At 41.8% G+C, this 16,676-nt stretch overlaps 2 long non-coding RNA genes and 2 other non-coding genes across 4 annotated transcripts; all 4 read left to right on the top strand.

Moving 5' to 3' along the window:
- Positions 1 to 427: 427 nt before the first annotated feature.
- Positions 428 to 566, top strand: LOC128771442 (U4 spliceosomal RNA). Its single transcript, XR_008416622.1, has one exon. It is a non-coding gene; the product is annotated as a U4 spliceosomal RNA (small nuclear RNA).
- A 3,538-nt stretch (positions 567 to 4,104) lies between these two features.
- trnak-uuu (transfer RNA lysine (anticodon UUU)) lies at positions 4,105 to 4,177 on the top strand. The gene has a single exon. It is a non-coding gene; the product is annotated as a tRNA-Lys (tRNA).
- A 6,360-nt stretch (positions 4,178 to 10,537) lies between these two features.
- LOC128771130 (uncharacterized) lies at positions 10,538 to 11,093 on the top strand. The gene is made up of 3 exons (XR_008416587.1): positions 10,538 to 10,634; positions 10,740 to 10,835; positions 10,905 to 11,093. It is a non-coding gene; the product is annotated as an uncharacterized LOC128771130 (long non-coding RNA).
- A 24-nt stretch (positions 11,094 to 11,117) lies between these two features.
- LOC128771129 (uncharacterized) lies at positions 11,118 to 12,612 on the top strand. The gene is made up of 7 exons (XR_008416586.1): positions 11,118 to 11,134; positions 11,215 to 11,393; positions 11,469 to 11,556; positions 11,625 to 11,767; positions 11,841 to 11,933; positions 12,018 to 12,179; positions 12,500 to 12,612. It is a non-coding gene; the product is annotated as an uncharacterized LOC128771129 (long non-coding RNA).
- Positions 12,613 to 16,676: the final 4,064 nt, after the last annotated feature.

Raw genomic sequence — 16,676 nt, 5'->3', positions numbered from 1 at the left:
AAATATTCTGCCATCCATGGTTAGATGGCAAAAACAATTGGCAAAGCCTGAGAATTGAACCCAGGTCAACTGCTTGGAAGGAAGCCACAGTTTACACATGAACACCATTGCACAGATTCTTGTCAAGGAACATTCACTTTCACACAAGAAATTGACATCAGCAGATTTACAAACATGTGGTGAGATTATGTTTTTGGCCGACTCAGTTCGGCTCCTTAGCTTCTCTATTTCTTTAAGTCCATGTCAGCTCAAGATATGTATCTACTCAGTTCCATTCTGTACATAAATTGATGCATTGGTCAAAATATTGCAGTGTGAGTGTTATGAATGTGGGTTGGAATACTTCATTTGTAGTTGTGGCTCTGTGGAACTGTCATGTAATGTAACACGTAACTACATGGGTCCTCACCTGAGCAACTCAACCAGCAGCTTTGCACAGTGGCAGTATCGTAGCCTATGGGGTTAATCCGAGAAACGATTATTGCTAGTTAAAAACTTTACCCAATAACCTGCCTTGACAACTTGAAATACAGTCGTTACGGCAATTTTCGATGTCTCTGTGGGGACTGGTTTGCTGTTGTAACATAATCCAACAATTCCTGACTCCTGGACAAAATGAGAACCTGCCGAAATACGCAATCATAATCTAGCAAGACTTTTTGCCAATATGTACAAGTCTGGGTACATTATTCGTTTCTCCCCCCAATAGCGGAGGGGAGAGGGGAGTCTAGGATGGCCATGTCAACCAAAGCATCGTCCACACCACCATCGTCTGACAACTCAAAAATGCACTGATTTAGAAATTAAATTTTCACAACACCACTAACTGACTGTGGTGAGGGAAAAATAAATAACACTTAATCACAAACCGGACTAGAAACCTTAACTTTAACGCAGTCGCAGTTACTGCTGTCAACTGATCACCACCTAGTGGTGAGTGTGATCCGCTGGCAGGGGAGGAAGCCGGTCAGACCGGGCAGGCCCAAACTTATTGTGAGGGTCTGCTGGGAACGCCTGGCGGAAGCCTCTGTCAATGGAGACTTTAACTCCCACCTCCGGGAGAGTTTCTCCCAGATCCCGAGGTAGGTAGGCGACATGGAGTCTGAGTAAATTCTGGCTAACCGTCCGTCGCCTCAGAAGGGGGATGCAGTGCTTCACCAGTACTGTTTACAGTGCAGGGGGGAGACTGCTGACCTCGACAGGTGATGTTGTCGGGCAGTGGAAAGAATACTTCGAGGGTCTCCTGAATCCCGCCGTCACGTCTTCCATTGTGGAAGTGGGGGCTGAGGACTCGGACGACTCTCTCATCACCCAGGCCGAAGTCGCAGAGGTTGTTCGTAAGGACCTCGGTGGTAAGGTCCCGGGGGTGGATGAGATCCGTCTTGAGTATCTGAAATCCCTGGATGTTGCAGGGCTGTCGTGGCTGACACGTCTCTGCAACATCGCGTGGCAGTCGAGGACAGTGCCTCTGGATTGGCAGACCGGGGTGGTGGTCCCCTTGTTTAAGAAGGGGGACCGGAGGGTGTGTTCCAAGTACAGGGGGATCACACTCCTCAGCCTGCCTGGAAAGGTCTATTCCAGGGTACTAGAGAGGAGACTTCGACCAATAGTCAAACCTCGGATTCATGAGGAACAATGTGGTTTTCGGTCTGATCGTGGAACACGGGACTAGCGCTATACCCTCTATCGGGTGCTCGAGGGTTCATGGAAGTTTGCCCAACCAGTCTACATGTGCTTTGTAGATTTGGAGAAGGAATTCGACCGTGTCCCCCGTGGTGTCCTGTGGGGGGTGCTCCGGGAATATGGTGTACGGGGCCCTCTGCTAGGGGCTGTCCGGTCCCTGTATGACCGGAGCAGGAGCATGGTTCGCATTGCAGGCAGTAAATCAGACTTGTTCCCGGTGCAGGTTGGCCTCTGCCAGGGCTGCCCTTTGTCACCAGTTCTGTTCATTACTTTTATGGACAGAATTTCTAGGCGCAGCCAGGGGTCGGAGGAGATCCGGTTCGGGAACCACTGAATGTCATCTCTGCTATTTGCGGACGATGCCTCATCGGACCGGGACCTTCAGCATGCACTGGGGCGGTTTGCAGAGTGTGAAGCGGCTGGGATGAGGATCAGCACCTCCAAGTCTGAGGCCATGGTTCCTGACTGGAATAAGGTGGTTTACTCTCTCCGGGTCGGTGGAAAGTTCTTGCCCCAGGTAGTGGAGTTTAAGTATCTCGGGGTGTTGTTCTTGAGTGAGGGAAAAGGGGAGCATGCGATTGATAGACGGGTTGGTGCAGCGGCAGCAGTGATGCGGTCATTGTATCGGACTGTCGTAGTGAAGAGGGAGCTGAGTCACAAGACGAAGCTCTCGATTTACCGATTGATCTACGTTCCCACCCTCACCTATGGTCACGAGCTTTGGGTAATGACCGAAAGGATGAGATCGCGGATACAAGCGGCTGAGATGAGTTTCACACACCAAAGTGCACTCTAACACTCCAAGTCTAAATAAACACGTCAACTTATCAACCACTGCCTCAGACAGCTGGTGTTAGTGTAACCAGTGAGAAGATTTTTAGTTTGGGTCCGAGAGCAGTGTACTATCTATTTCAGATTTATGAAACTTCTGAAATCGTCATACAATATTTATGAGCATCAAAAACAAAAAAAAAATAGATTTTCTTTTTCCAATAACATAAAGTGCTGCACCAAAGAAAGGACAGAAATATGTTTTGTCCATGGAAGCTTTTGAACCTCAAACAAATTGTCCTGATATTTAAACAGTTTGGTTTGTCTTGAAAAGAAATAAATGCAGATATATGTATGAATTTATATATCTATATATCTTGTGCTGGCCAGCTTAATAAAATTAGTTCTGAGGAGCTCTTGTGTTTGTGAGGAGAGTATCAAGCATTGGTGCTCAATCTGATCTGAACTTGTCCTCCGCGACCATCTGAAGATATCTTCCTTTTAAATGCAGTCTAAAGTCCAATGTTCATCTACGAGGGAGATACAAACATGTTGAACAGACGATGGATGGCAACTAGTGAGAAGTACGGATCACCTGTATCACATGTGTCTCCTTCATCGTTGCTGCAGCGTCGAAGGACCCCGCCTCCCCAGTAGAGCATTGGTAACGAGTGTTGGGCAAGTTACTTTAAATCAGTAACTTAGTTACAGTTACTAGTTACCTTGTTGAAAAGTAGCTTTGTTACTTAAGTTCTTCATTACTTTCAAAGTAACTAGTTACTAGCAAAGGTAACTTTTTTAAACTGTATATTATAGTGGAGCTCAAACATAGTCATTTAATAACAGACACGGTTGTCGTCCTGGGTCGGGAACCAGCACCACTGGGACAGAGTTATCCTTATTTGTGTGGCCTGCTGCGGTGTCAGACATTGAATTAAAAACAAATAAGCATCTGCTGCCATCGCTCGTAAGTACGGGTGGACGTAAGTCAAGCAGGTTGTGAGTCGGATGTTACTTGCATATGGATATGAAGCAAAAACCGTCCTGAAAAGAACCCCGGTCTTCCGCGTGACAGGCGGAGATACTGTCCACTATACTAACAAGGATCCTGTCAGCAGTGTTTAGCATTCACATCTCTGTCAAAAGAGTTTTGTGGTACATTCTTTTTATAATTCAGGAATATTTTATCTGACTGTCCATTGTGTGGGGAAAAGGCTGGGAATATTCTTTAAAAACACCTGGGAAATTATAAGATCCAGAGAAATAATCCAGGAAGAGTTTTATTGGTGGAATGTTTATACTGGAACAAGAAAGTGAGAATCATGAATGTGCACTCTCCTCCAGACTCTGCCTAGTTCAATGTAAAAATGCCATCAGAAGTTCCCCTATTGAGCAGGAATCAAGATAACGGTTGCTAAAATGGAGCTAATGTTGTCTCCTAAAACCAACAAGTCACGTCTTCCAATCTCCTTGAGGGACCTAACGATGAAAATGACCTGGTTCAAGAAAGTTGAGAAAAATGAGCAGTTTGTCGCCGCGAGTTACAAAACACAGCTGATATCAGGTTTGTCATGTGCTCACCACAAACATCGGCTAAGACAGAGGAACACACACACTGCATCAGGTTACACACATCACACTTCCCTATGAGCCTGGATAGCTCAGTCGGTAGAGCATCAGACTTTTAATCTGAGGGTCCAGGGTTCAAGTCCCTGTTCAGGCGATGCTTTGTTGCTGGCCAAGTTGGCTGTTTCACTGGTTCTGTGTTATTGGCAAAAGGACTTTCAAAACTTTCTTGTCAATGGAACAGATTAAAGGAGTGTTCAGCCTGAAGGAACCACGTCCTTGAAATGTCAGTTTTCCAAGACATTTTGAGCCATATGAACTGATTTGAGTGAAAGTCAGGTATCAGATGCCTCACAACATCCCAAAGTTCAGTTAGTTTCTGTGCTTGGATCCTTGAAGCTGACAATGGTGCCTCCCCTGCCATCTCAGTTTGACTTGCTCGGCTCAATACACATCGACGGATCATCATTTGAACTCATAAGATGTCTCTGTCCGAAATGATTCCTAAAAGTCCAAAATCCTAAGAGACTATCCCATAAGCCCAAGAATCCACTGTTGAAGTTTCTAATCTTTTCATCATCTGCCTTTCAATGATGTATCAATAAATCAACTGAAAAACTGATCCAGCCACATATCAGGTCCCACACCAGGACTCACAATCAACTGATGACAGTCTTCACCGGTTTGAGACCCCTGGTCAAGGGTGTCTCTCTCTCTTACTCCCTGTAAAGGAAGTGTTAGCATTTGTTCATGAATCTTTATCTTTATTTGCCTCAATGTATCTTGAAAAGTCGACTCTGGCCAGCAGGCCAACTTCTGAGGACTCAGGAGAGGAATGTGTTACAATGTCTGAGTGATTTGGGTGGAACACGAGGCACGTGGCATGTTGATTCCTGTTCAACATGCCACGTGCCTGCTGATCCAACACAGCCACAGCACCAATGTTCAAGACAGGACAGAAATATTTTGTAGACAATCTCCATATGAGGCGGCTACAAAGTTGACGGGGAGCTTGAACCGGGGTTCGATTCCCCGACGAGGAGTTGATGTTTTTTTTATTTATTTTTTTAATGTTTTTTGCTTAATTTATGTGGGGCACGTGATACAATGGCTGTGGAAACGAGGACTATCGTCAGGATATTGAGCTAAGCAAGTGAAACTTAGATGGCAGGGGAGGCACCACTGTCAGGAGGTGGTTCACCCAAGGCTTCAAGGATCCAAGCACAGAAAGTATCTTTTCATTCTGGCACTGCAGCTGAACTGCTTTGGAATGTTCTCAGGCATCTGATACCCTACTTTAACTCAAGTCAGTTCATATGGAATCGAGCAAAAACACTGCGCTAGTGGCGCAATGGATAACGTGCCTGACTACGGATCAGGAGATTCCAGGTTCGACTCCTGGCTACCTCGGGTTAATCTTGTCTTTCCTTCTTGATGTGGAAATGAAACATCAGAAGAGTATTTGTGCACTGCATGCCACATAACTTGTCTCATCTACAGTTGTGTGAGAGAAATACGGTGAAATGGCCTTTTCTCTTTTCTCTCTCCTAAACACCTGTGCTCAAATATTGATTTATACTCTGCGCTGTGGCTGCAGCAACCCCAACTTTTTAGTCGCGGTCGCGTCGTCAGTAGCTGGTACCTTGCTCAGCTCATGATTAGTTGTCACCTGCCTGGTTCGAACACGTCGCCAAAGTAGGTCAGTCGCCGGGGGGCGTGGTCTCAAGTTGTTTTGGACGGTGGATTGAAAATGGCGGTGCCAGTGCTCAACTATCACTACTTATTAAATGAAAACATGAAGAAAGAGACGTCTCTTATTTCGTAGCATTGGACAGAGCCGCTCACACTGGTGGATTTAACCACCTCCTCCAGCAGCGTCGCCGGGATACGGCCACTTCGAGCAGGACTTCAAGCTGCTATTTGGACGACCTGTTGGTCCAGATCAGTGGCCGAATACAGGACACCAAGTACCCGCAGTCTGTCCTCTGGTGAATGTCTTTGGTCAACAACGCAATTTGTAGTTGTGCACACCGACTTCTGTACAAGCCTTTCTGAATTGTCGTCAATTCATGAACCCCATGGTCATATCTGCTGTGTGCTTGAAGTAATTTTCGGAGATACATAATCTGTCATCGTCAATAATTTGAACATGAAAACTAGAATATTTGAGTATTTGAGTATTTGACTGATATTTTCTTTGAGTCTTGTCAGTTAGCGCCACTTTGTGGTAATCGATTAATGCAACAGTTAAATGCATTGTGTTAAAACTATTTATCCTGTGAGTTGATGTACTGTTGTATGGCTGATATATACTTTGTTAAATTATCACCTACACATATATGTTTACATATCCATGTATGGTTTATATTTTGCAGAAATTCTGTAACAGAAGACTCATCACCAACAGCTTCAGTGTTGGTGAGACCGTCCACTTCAACCCAGTCTCACAGAAAAACGTACAATGACGACGTTTGTCCACTTAGAGAAAACGTAATGGTTAGACGAATTTGCCTCAAAAAACGTATCCCAGGTACATTTAATTTCTCAATGGCTTAGTGAAGGGCGTTCCTTTGGTCACGTGACTGACAGCTTTCTCCCCTGTCTGAACATAAAACATGGCGGACATCCGTTCTATTTTTGCTCTAAATTGTGAGATTTTAAAACAATTAAATGTTTTTGTTGAGTTTTGATCACATTTCTAGTGACAAATGTACACTTTATTGTCATATTTTCTGCCCGATGTATGTTTATGGCGCTTCGTTTTATCGTTTTGACCCAGATTTTTTAGTGGTGCTCACTGAAATCGTAGTATTGTGACGTTTGCCCTGCCGCCCATAAATCCACTCCAAATTGTGGGGTTTTTTTAAATGACTTTATTGGCTTTTTATCACATTTCTAGCGACAAATATATCCCACATTGTAATATTATGTGCTTGTTTTATGTAAATAACGCTTATTTTCTTTCGTTTGGACCGAGATAGTTTTGTGATTCCCTGTTAAATCGTAGTATTCTGACGTTTGCCTTGCCGCCCATAAATCCGCTCCAAATTGTGGGTTTTTAAAATAACTTTATTGGCTTTTGATCACATTTCTAGTGACAAATATATCCCACATTGTAATATTATGTGCTTGTTTTATGTAAATAACGCTTATTTTCTTTCGTTTGGACCGAGATAGTTTTGTGATTCCCTGTTAAATCGTAGTATTGTAACGTTTACCCTGCTGGCCATAAATTCACTCCAAATTGCGGATTTTTTAAATAACTTTATTGGCTTTTGATCACATTTCTAGCGACAAATATATCCTACATTATAATATTATGTGCTTGTTTTATGTAAATAAAGCTTATTTTCTTTCGTTTGGGCCGAGATTGATTTGTGATTCCTAATAAAACGTAGTATTCTGACGTTTGCCTTGCCGCCCATAAATCCGCTCCAAATTGTGGGTTTTTTAAATAACTTTATTGGCTTTTGATCACATTTCTAGCGACAAATATATCCCACGTTGTAATTTTATGTGCTTGTTTTATGCAAATAACGCTTATTTTCTTTCGTTTGGACCGAAACATGGTCGACATCCGTTCTATTTCGCTCTAAATTGTGAGATTTTAAAACAAAACCTTTTGTTGACTTTTGATCGCATTTCTAGCGACAAATATATTCTATTTTGGGTCGGCTATCTGCTCGCACTGAAAAATGTGCAATAACTACGCTTGTCCACTTGGCATACCGTAATCCTTTGAACACTTTGCCTCAAAAATCGTTTCTCTCGTACGCGTCATTTCTCAATGGATTTGTGAATGGCGTGCCTCTGGTCACGTGACTGATAGAGCACAAAACATGGCGGACACCCGTTCTAGTTTTGCTTTAAATTGAGATTTTAAAACAATTAAAAGCTATTGTTGCGTTTTGATCACATTTCTAGCGACAAATGTACGCCTGACTTTCATTTTTTCCGCTCGTTTCATGAATATGACGCTTCGTTTTTTTCGTTTTGACCCAGATTATCTCGCCGGTCTCAATTCAATGGTATTATTGATATTTGATTTGTTGAGTTGTAATCACATGTAATGTAGCTTTAATTTTTATTATGTCATGAAAATGATATAATATTTATTATCCGACTGGAGAAGGAAGTGGATGGCAGGAACTGACGTCACGGACCGAATACGTTATTTATTTATCATTTGTATCGAATACATTTCTACGCCAGATAGTATTATCGGATATTTAAAATCGTATCAACTGCATATAAAGTCTTTTGGCAAGAAAGGAAGTTCCGTCATTTATTCGTTTTGCTGACTCACGCTTCGTTCTCCGTCACTGACGTCAGCTGAAACGCAGGCGGACCATTCCAAACCTCCCAAGCCGTAGTTTCTAGTTTTCATTCTGTTTAAATATGTACACGTGATGTGGACGCCGACGTTTCTTTGGATATGCGAATTTATGCTTTGGATGAATAATTCAATTATACAAACACGTCGGACTTTGACGTCATCAGTGGTCGACAAGAACAAAAACATGGCGGAAAGTCATTCGGCTTGACTTCGGTAAAAACTCCTCTTCTTTTTTGTTTATCATCCTTTCGTCTATGTAGAGTCTGTCAGTGATTTTGTAGAATTGCAATACTGCGTTCGCTGTTGGTACTGTAGAAGCTTATTTTGTTCTCCGGGAGTTGCCATAGTTGGCAGGGGGGTGTTATGTTGGACTGCGCGGGTTTTTGGGTCGTGTCTAACGGAGACTGAAGGCACGAATAATGTTGTTATCTTGCTGCACCAACGAACTTGGACCTTATTGACTGCTGTCCCCGCGGATTTACCAAATATAACCCTCGGCTACAATACTGCGGACACCAAAGACACAAAGCTGAATGATTTTGACGGGAGTCATGTATTTATTCTATTTCTTAATATTTGAATTTATTTAGTTTGTTTTTTGATAACCTTTCTCCGTGTCGATGGTTGTTAATATGGGGGTAACTTATCCGGTTTCCATTTCTTTTCTTTTCTTCTTGCTGATTTGCATAGTCACGTCCACTGTGTTTAAAATCAAGTGGCCACTGATAAATTGGTATTCAGGCTGTACTCACTCAACTGAGGAGCATCATGGATGACGATGATGCCTTATTTCTTGCTAATTTGCTGTTGGAGGAATCGAAGGTAGGCATTTAATGCTCTCATGATCTGTCCTGAGACTTTCTAACAATATGTAATATTGTGTATTAGGTGACGCTAACATTTTCCATTATCTTTATTTTAAGAATACTCAACCTCAAGAATCCTCAGAAGTGTCTGGACCGGACAAATTTTCATTTGTTTGGGTTGAGGAGGACGAGGAAGGGAATCCTATCCCAAAGAGGAGGAGAACAGGGAAGAAGCGGGCAAAGAGTTCATCCTCCGGTGATTTTTGTTCACTAACTTTATGGTCTCTATTGCCTGTCTTCGGCTGACTACATTGGTTATGTATTATTATAGAACTAATGTCAGTCAACTGCTTCAGTATTTGATTGATTTGTCATGGTTGTGGGGCTAACTATTTGACACGACACTGTCCTAGTGAGGACATTTCGCTGAATACAGGACATAATGTTTACATGGTTGAGTAGTCAGTATAAGTGGTTTACTGTAATGCGGTTTAGTGGTTTAATTAATTTCAGAGTCCTGCTTAATTTTACTAATTTGTTTTGGATGTTTGTTGTTGTTGTTTAAGGTGAGAGACAATGGTCAATTGTCAATTGGGTCAATGAGTCCTCACATATTGCACCCACCCAGTGAATACATCCTACTGCATGGATCCTCTACTACACTTGGACGGGTGACTATTACAAATGAATACATCAGCAGTAACCATCAAGCAATCCATTGTTAGAAATGTGCATGGAACCCAGGAATACCGGTTCGTGACAGTTGGAATGTTTGATTTGACTAGTACCTGCTCTGACTTTCTTCTTAGCCTCAATAGTTTAATGTCGAACTGTCAACAGATCTATGGATTTATTTTCAACATACTACTATTTTCCTGCTTTTTATTATGACGCTTCTAGTCCATTTGTCCATTTAAACAAATCTCCCTACTCTCAACAGTGATTTCTGGGAGCATGCACTCATTGCCATGTGCGCCATCTACAAGTGGACATCAGCACGTGACTGAGACCGTTCAAGATATAGGTAGTTTTTAGCAGCAGTTTATTTACCCTCTTCTTTCCATGTTTGTCTTATTGCTGCTACATTTGGTTACCTTACCCTGTTTTCTAGGATCCCTCATTGCAGGACCTTTTGGGACCTGCCATAGACCCAGCACCTTCACACTGGAAAGACAGGAAAGCTTCAACTCTGGAAAAGTGGACTGTGTTAAGGCCGTATATGGTTAATCAGATGTTACAGTCTGAGAAGCCTATAGAGGGAACTTGTCACCACTGCAGATCCAAGACTGTTGTTGTGAAATGTCAGGATTGTTTGCCTAGACCACTTCACTGTGCAGCCTGTGATGTTTCCATCCACAATTCCATGGTTTTCCATAATAGATCATCCATGATAGAGGGATTCTACAGGCCACTGCCACCAACCACTCACATCAGGGAAGAGAAGGGAGGAAAATTCTCCTTCAATGAAAGAGGTCTGTACTGAGATAATATATGCCACCAATATTGTGTATATATATATATATATATATATACACACACAACCTCTTTTAAATTATGTTCGTCTCCTATCTTCCCAGAGTGCATTTTGCCAGTAATGCATCCATGCTGCGACTGCTGCTCTGGGCAAACAACCTTTTCTGCAGGAAAGCAAGTAATTCTGATTGGAATGAATGGTGAGTTCCTTGTGTATGAATTATATTTTATATTTTATGTTCTAAAATTTTGTTATGTACATATTTTAGGTCGATACAATGTGTCCCTCCCAACTGTCAGCTGCTCCTGTGGGAAAGCTTTGGATGTCGGTATTAGTGAGCTGATTGAAAGTGGCTACTGGCCAGCTACAGTCAATTTTGAGACGATGTACACAGTGGATTTGTTCGCGACATACGAAGATCTCAAGATTACTGCACCAGGAATGTCATGACAAGCTTTCGTTGGTATGCTTGAGCAGTGCACAAAACTCTTTGGTCGGGTTAGTACATCATTGGACTAATTGCCTGCAGAATTGAAAGAGTTTTAGATGTATTTATATGCTTGATTTTCCTTTTACAGTGTGGTAAAATATGTGGCGACACCATGCAAAAATCATTCCTGGAATGGTCGTACGCAAAATTTGAAGTTGAGAGGCTGTCTGAAGTCGATGAGTTTCGGTGCCCAGCCTGCACACCCTCAATGTTAGCTGTCTCAGTGGATGGGAACCGCAAGCTTTATCGCTTTAAGAGCCATTCAGGGTATGTATAAGTTGTTTCTATGGCATGCAATACATGGAACCTTGATAAAGGTCACCCCTGCTTTATGTCTTTTAGACCAAATGGCTTTTTCGAAGGTGTCTTTTTGGCCAACGGCACAGAGGTGACCTCTTTTGTCAACCACATCAGGGCATCAACAGGACATGTAAAGTTTATTTAAATTTCACTGCACGCTTTGCTCTGTCTACATCTGTTTTTCTTCATCTTGAACAGAATCCTGGGAAAGGCAGGTGTGGTGGAAGCGAATGGGTGGCTGCACGAGAGTCCTGAGGAGCTCAAGAAATTGGCTGGAGAGTTGTCTATTCAGGAAGACACTGTTCAGCAATGGGTGTCTGATGTTCAACAGTGGACTGCAGGTGAATACTTCAGTGTTTTATGTACAATTCTGACGTAAAATAAATTTAAATTCTTTTTTCTATATTCCCTCAGAAGGAGCATGCAGTCAAAATGAACTTGAAAAAACCATTGAAGGACTGTATCTCAGCATTAAGCAGCGGAAATATCAGCTGTATCGTCAGGCTGGTAAGAACAGAACGAAAGAAAACAAGTTTTTGATAATAATGTGTGGCTGAGCACATATTCAGTATTTTCTGTTTAATATTCTAGATGGCAACAAGAGAAGACATCTGCTTAGAAAAAAGATTTCAGTGGAAAAGAGATCCTTAGAAGATGCCATCACAAAATACAATGCTGTTGTGCCGGAAACTGGCAAACTCCCTTCTCCCAACGAGCTCCTGGCTGAGGAAAACTATTCCTGGCCTTGGGAATGTAAGTACATCTAGGATGTGTTCAGTTGTCTTCATATCTATAGGCTATTTTTAATTACATTGTAAAGGCTTTAGATGAAGCAATTACAGGTTTGACCGAGGTTGCTGTGATTGGATCAGACAAGCTCCAGAGACAACTTCCTTTTTACTTTTGAAAACTGAAAGAGACACTCTTCTATATAATTCTGTCCCATGGGAGAAATTGCCTGGTGTCATTAGGAGGAAATTATGCAGTGTAATAGAACCCACCTTTGAAAGTACACAGGCACTGCGGGAAGTAGTTCACCACTATTTATAAAAAATGTATATGATGATTTGCAGGTCATGGTGATATGTTAAAGAAAAAAAAAGTCTTCGACAAGGTAATGCTGCTGAACCGACTGAAGGAAGAGGAGGTCATTGTTGTCCGTGAAGTCAAGCAGCACTGGGAGTACATGAGGAATATGTCTGGAAATATTGAAGAGATTTCCTCCCAGCTTTCAGAAGGGATCACTCAGCAAAGTAAGTACAGTTCTATTTGCTACTTGTGCTGATATACTAGGTTAGTAGTCTAATTTATTGTAATATCACTGTCAGGCGGCACAGAAGCATTGACTGGGAGAGGACGTGAGGGGCTACTCTGTCTGCTGAAGAGAAGACTGTCAGCAATTCAAGCTCAGCAGGGTGCAGCTCGCTCAACGTACCAACATGTTTTTGGATCGCAAGCCTTGTCTCTCGATGATTCCTCCACTGATGATGAAGAACCCCATGATAGCAGCTCCTCCACCGAAGATGAAGAACACTAGCATTGTAGCTCCTCTTCTGAACTTTGACCTCCCTCATTAAAAAATGAGGAAAACTGTAGTAATTACCTGGCCTGCAGTATGAATGTGAAATGTTAAAATAAACTGTCCTGCAATTGACTCTTTTTCTGAGTTATGTACTATTACTATTTTGAAGTAGATGCTGATGCTTTTTATGTAAATTATGAATTATTAATTTGAGATTTGTTGGTAGGGCAGTGAAATACGGCTTTTCATGCAGCCTCAATAAAGTCAATTAACAGGTTATGTTCACTCACTTCACTGACTTTCTTTTGCCACTAAAATTGTCTGTACAATGCTTATGTATGTTATTCAATCATGTGCAAGTACACATAGGAACACACAGACTTGGTAAACCAAAGCAGTACGATGAATGAGACTGCTGTTTTGTTGCAGGAATAATGAGTCAAATGGTATGAGCAGGTGTTGCAATGCATTACCTTACTTATTTCTGAATGTTATTAGGGTTAGAATTAGGGGTTTCCATGGCCCCTGGCCACCTATATGGGTAAGGTCATCAGTAAATGCTTCTCATCGAAGTTAGCTTAGAACAGGTAGAAATATCATAACCTGGATTACATCCTGAATACTGCTGACAAAGGCACTAAGAGTGCACAAGTCACAGATCCTACTTTTGAGTTAAAGGAAGAGTTCAATAATTTTAACCCGAGAAGACATCTTATTATTTATCATCTGGATGTGCCACCGTATCTTTCTGACTACTTCTGGATAGGAAGGGAAGTCATCTCATTTATCTCTGAGTTCATGTCTGAATGAAAAGGGCCAACAGGCTTCATGTATTTGTTAGGCCTCACTATGTTTGTTGAGCTTGTTGGCGCCCTTTTGATGGGAGGATCTGACAATTGCTGAGATGGGAATTCTCTTCTACTCTCCCCGACTTGGGAAGGCAACTGGGCATGGAGGGAAGGGGCAAAAAAAACAATTAAACAATGAAAGACAAACACAGTAGCAAGTTTGGTGACAAATTGACATGAAACAATGGTCTATCAGTGTTACCAATGTTGGCTGGTTTGGAAACGGTGGCACAGAGGAAAAGACAGGAGGCAGAGCTGGAGGTAGCAGAGATGAAGATGCTGAGCTTCTCTCTGGGAGTGAGCAGGATGGATAGGATCAGAGGGACAGCACATGTGCTCAGGTGTTTAGGAGACCAAGTCAGAGAGGCTAGATGGAGATGGTTTGGACATGTACAGAGGAGAGAGAGAGCCAGTACATTGGTAGGAAGATGTTGAGGTTGGAACTGCCAGGCAGAAGGTGGAGAGAAAGGCCACAGAGGAGATTGATGAAGGTGGTGAAGGAGGAGGTTTGTAGGTTTGAGAGAAGAGGAAGCAGAGGACAGGGGGAGATGGAGGAAGATGATCCACCAGTGAAGGGAGAAAACCAAAGAGAAAGAAGAAGAAGACGTAATCGCATATTGTATCTCTCTAATTTGGTTATATTTGTTAAGCTTTAAAACAACAGAAAGCCACACCAAAGAAGATAGCTGGAATATCTCCTTTGCATAGCACATACACAATTGACACACAAATTCCTTTCTCACCTATCTTTGAAATATGGTCCTTGATAACACTGGCACCTTCTCACTAAATGTAATTTTCACAAGTCTGACAATTTATCTATTGATCTTCCAGTCTTGAGGTTTTCAACCAATATAGAAGACAACATTTGCATCTTTCATAGGATGTGCCAAGGGTCAGGGCATTGGCTGTATCAGCCCATCAGACTCATTTGAAGATGATTATTGTATGAATGAATATTAAGACATTCATGTTTCAAGCTTAGTGTCAAATTATACTCATAATATTTAATATATTTGAAAAGACATAATACTTCATTTGCTCATGTGCAAAAAAACGCATGAGAACGAGCTATTGATGACAGAGAACCTATACATCATTATTATACAACATTTATTTGAGTGTGATTCCCTCGTTTAAGGTGTTGACACTATGCATTTTGAAAATGTAAAGGTATGTTACGTTTTAAGGTGATATGTCTTTTTTTTTTTATTTTACATTTCGAACAGTAGAAATGAAGGAATTGTGTGCCCATCGTGTGCGCGCGTAGACTGCTGGGAGGAAGAAGTTTCAAGCGACGAACTTGCTCTAAATATTGAAAGGTAAGGAATTATCACGCAAGGGGTCATATATGGCGAAATATATGAAGTGTTTGCCATCATTTCGGGCAACCATCGCTTCCATGTTTGTAACTGTCAACTTCGCGGTTTACAGTGGATGCTGTAACCGCAATACTCCGCGGTAACATAAAGAAGAATAAACGTTATCATTGCAGTACTCTGCAAGTGATTGCTTACATTACATTATGGCTAAAAAAACTTCATTTTCACCTGAAAGGGATTAGGTCTAATATATGTACGTGTGTGTGGCGAAAATGATATGTGGATCATACATGGTACAAATGTTTTGTTTTTTTCCAGTTCGAGATGCCACGGTGATCCACTAATAAGCACTGCAATAACTGCAATGTAGTTATTGCAGTAGCTTGCAAGACCTGCAAAATTTGCCAAGCAGAGCAACCCAGGCGACAGAGGCTGGCAAAACGACTTAAAACTTTAAAAAAAAAAAAAAGAGGTATGGTTGAAAAAACAAAAAAAAAACCAACACCGCCTCACGTGTGATGGACGAGTCACAAATGCTGGTATGTTTGACATCAGTAATTGCATTTTTCAAATTTATGGCATAACATGGCGATTTCATTTTTTTTCTGCTGGAAAAACTGCACACTTTGGGCCACAGAGCTGTGGTGTTTCTAGCTCGGCCAGGCAAGAAACCTGGCACTTGGTCCAGTCAGGTGGTCCACTCCAAGTGGCATCTGACTGACCATGCCAGCAAGTGCCTGGACCGGATGAAGGACCTATGTCTGGCGGTTATTAGAGGTAAGCTTGTTAATGTATTTGTATCTTCAGGCACATGTAATAATGGGCCGGATTCAGATCTGGCCATCATTCATTATTAGCCCTTTTTTTGACTTCATTAGTCACCAGCAACCTCTTTCCCTCATATAACTGCATATAAATGTTTTTATATATAGTGGAACAATACACCACATTAGCATCTGCTCCACAGTCTAACCACAGTTCTGTGGTGGGAGGATTGTTGGTCCCTGCAAAGCTTTCTGACCATTTTACCTTGTTTCCTCACTGTTATTTCCCTGCTCAGCCACATCTTTTCCACAGTGCCAGTAGCTGTAGAATGTTCCTCAGGGTAGACAAAAACAGCTGAAAGCAGCAAGATCATTTCTTATAACCTTCTCCAAAGTTGTGCTTTAGAATTATACACAATTTTAATTTATCTGAGAGCTTTTTTGATGTTGAACTCCGGAAAATAATTTTAACGTTTATGTGGTGTAAATCAGTCTTTTAAGGCTGAGTATCTCTGGAAGATTAGAAATTTCTGTGTACGTCCACAACCTCTGCTAGCCAGCCGTCAACCTCCTCCAAAAGAGCCTCCACAGACCCTCTGAGTATGTAGTAATTAGATCTTTGAGACATGTCTGCAATCCAATTACCAGAATATCTGTTTTGGTTCATAAATTATTTGTAGACATTATAATATTTAGGTGAAAGATTTTTTATAGTTCAGGTTGCTATGACAAAGTCTGACATGTCAGAGATTAGCATGTTATGACATGGTTTATTTGCATGAGATGCGTCATTG

Source organism: Synchiropus splendidus, chromosome 14 (assembly GCF_027744825.2).
Source record: "Synchiropus splendidus isolate RoL2022-P1 chromosome 14, RoL_Sspl_1.0, whole genome shotgun sequence".
NCBI classification, from domain to species: Eukaryota; Metazoa; Chordata; class Actinopteri; order Syngnathiformes; family Callionymidae; genus Synchiropus; species Synchiropus splendidus.
This window is presented reverse-complemented; position numbering and strand designations above follow the sequence as displayed.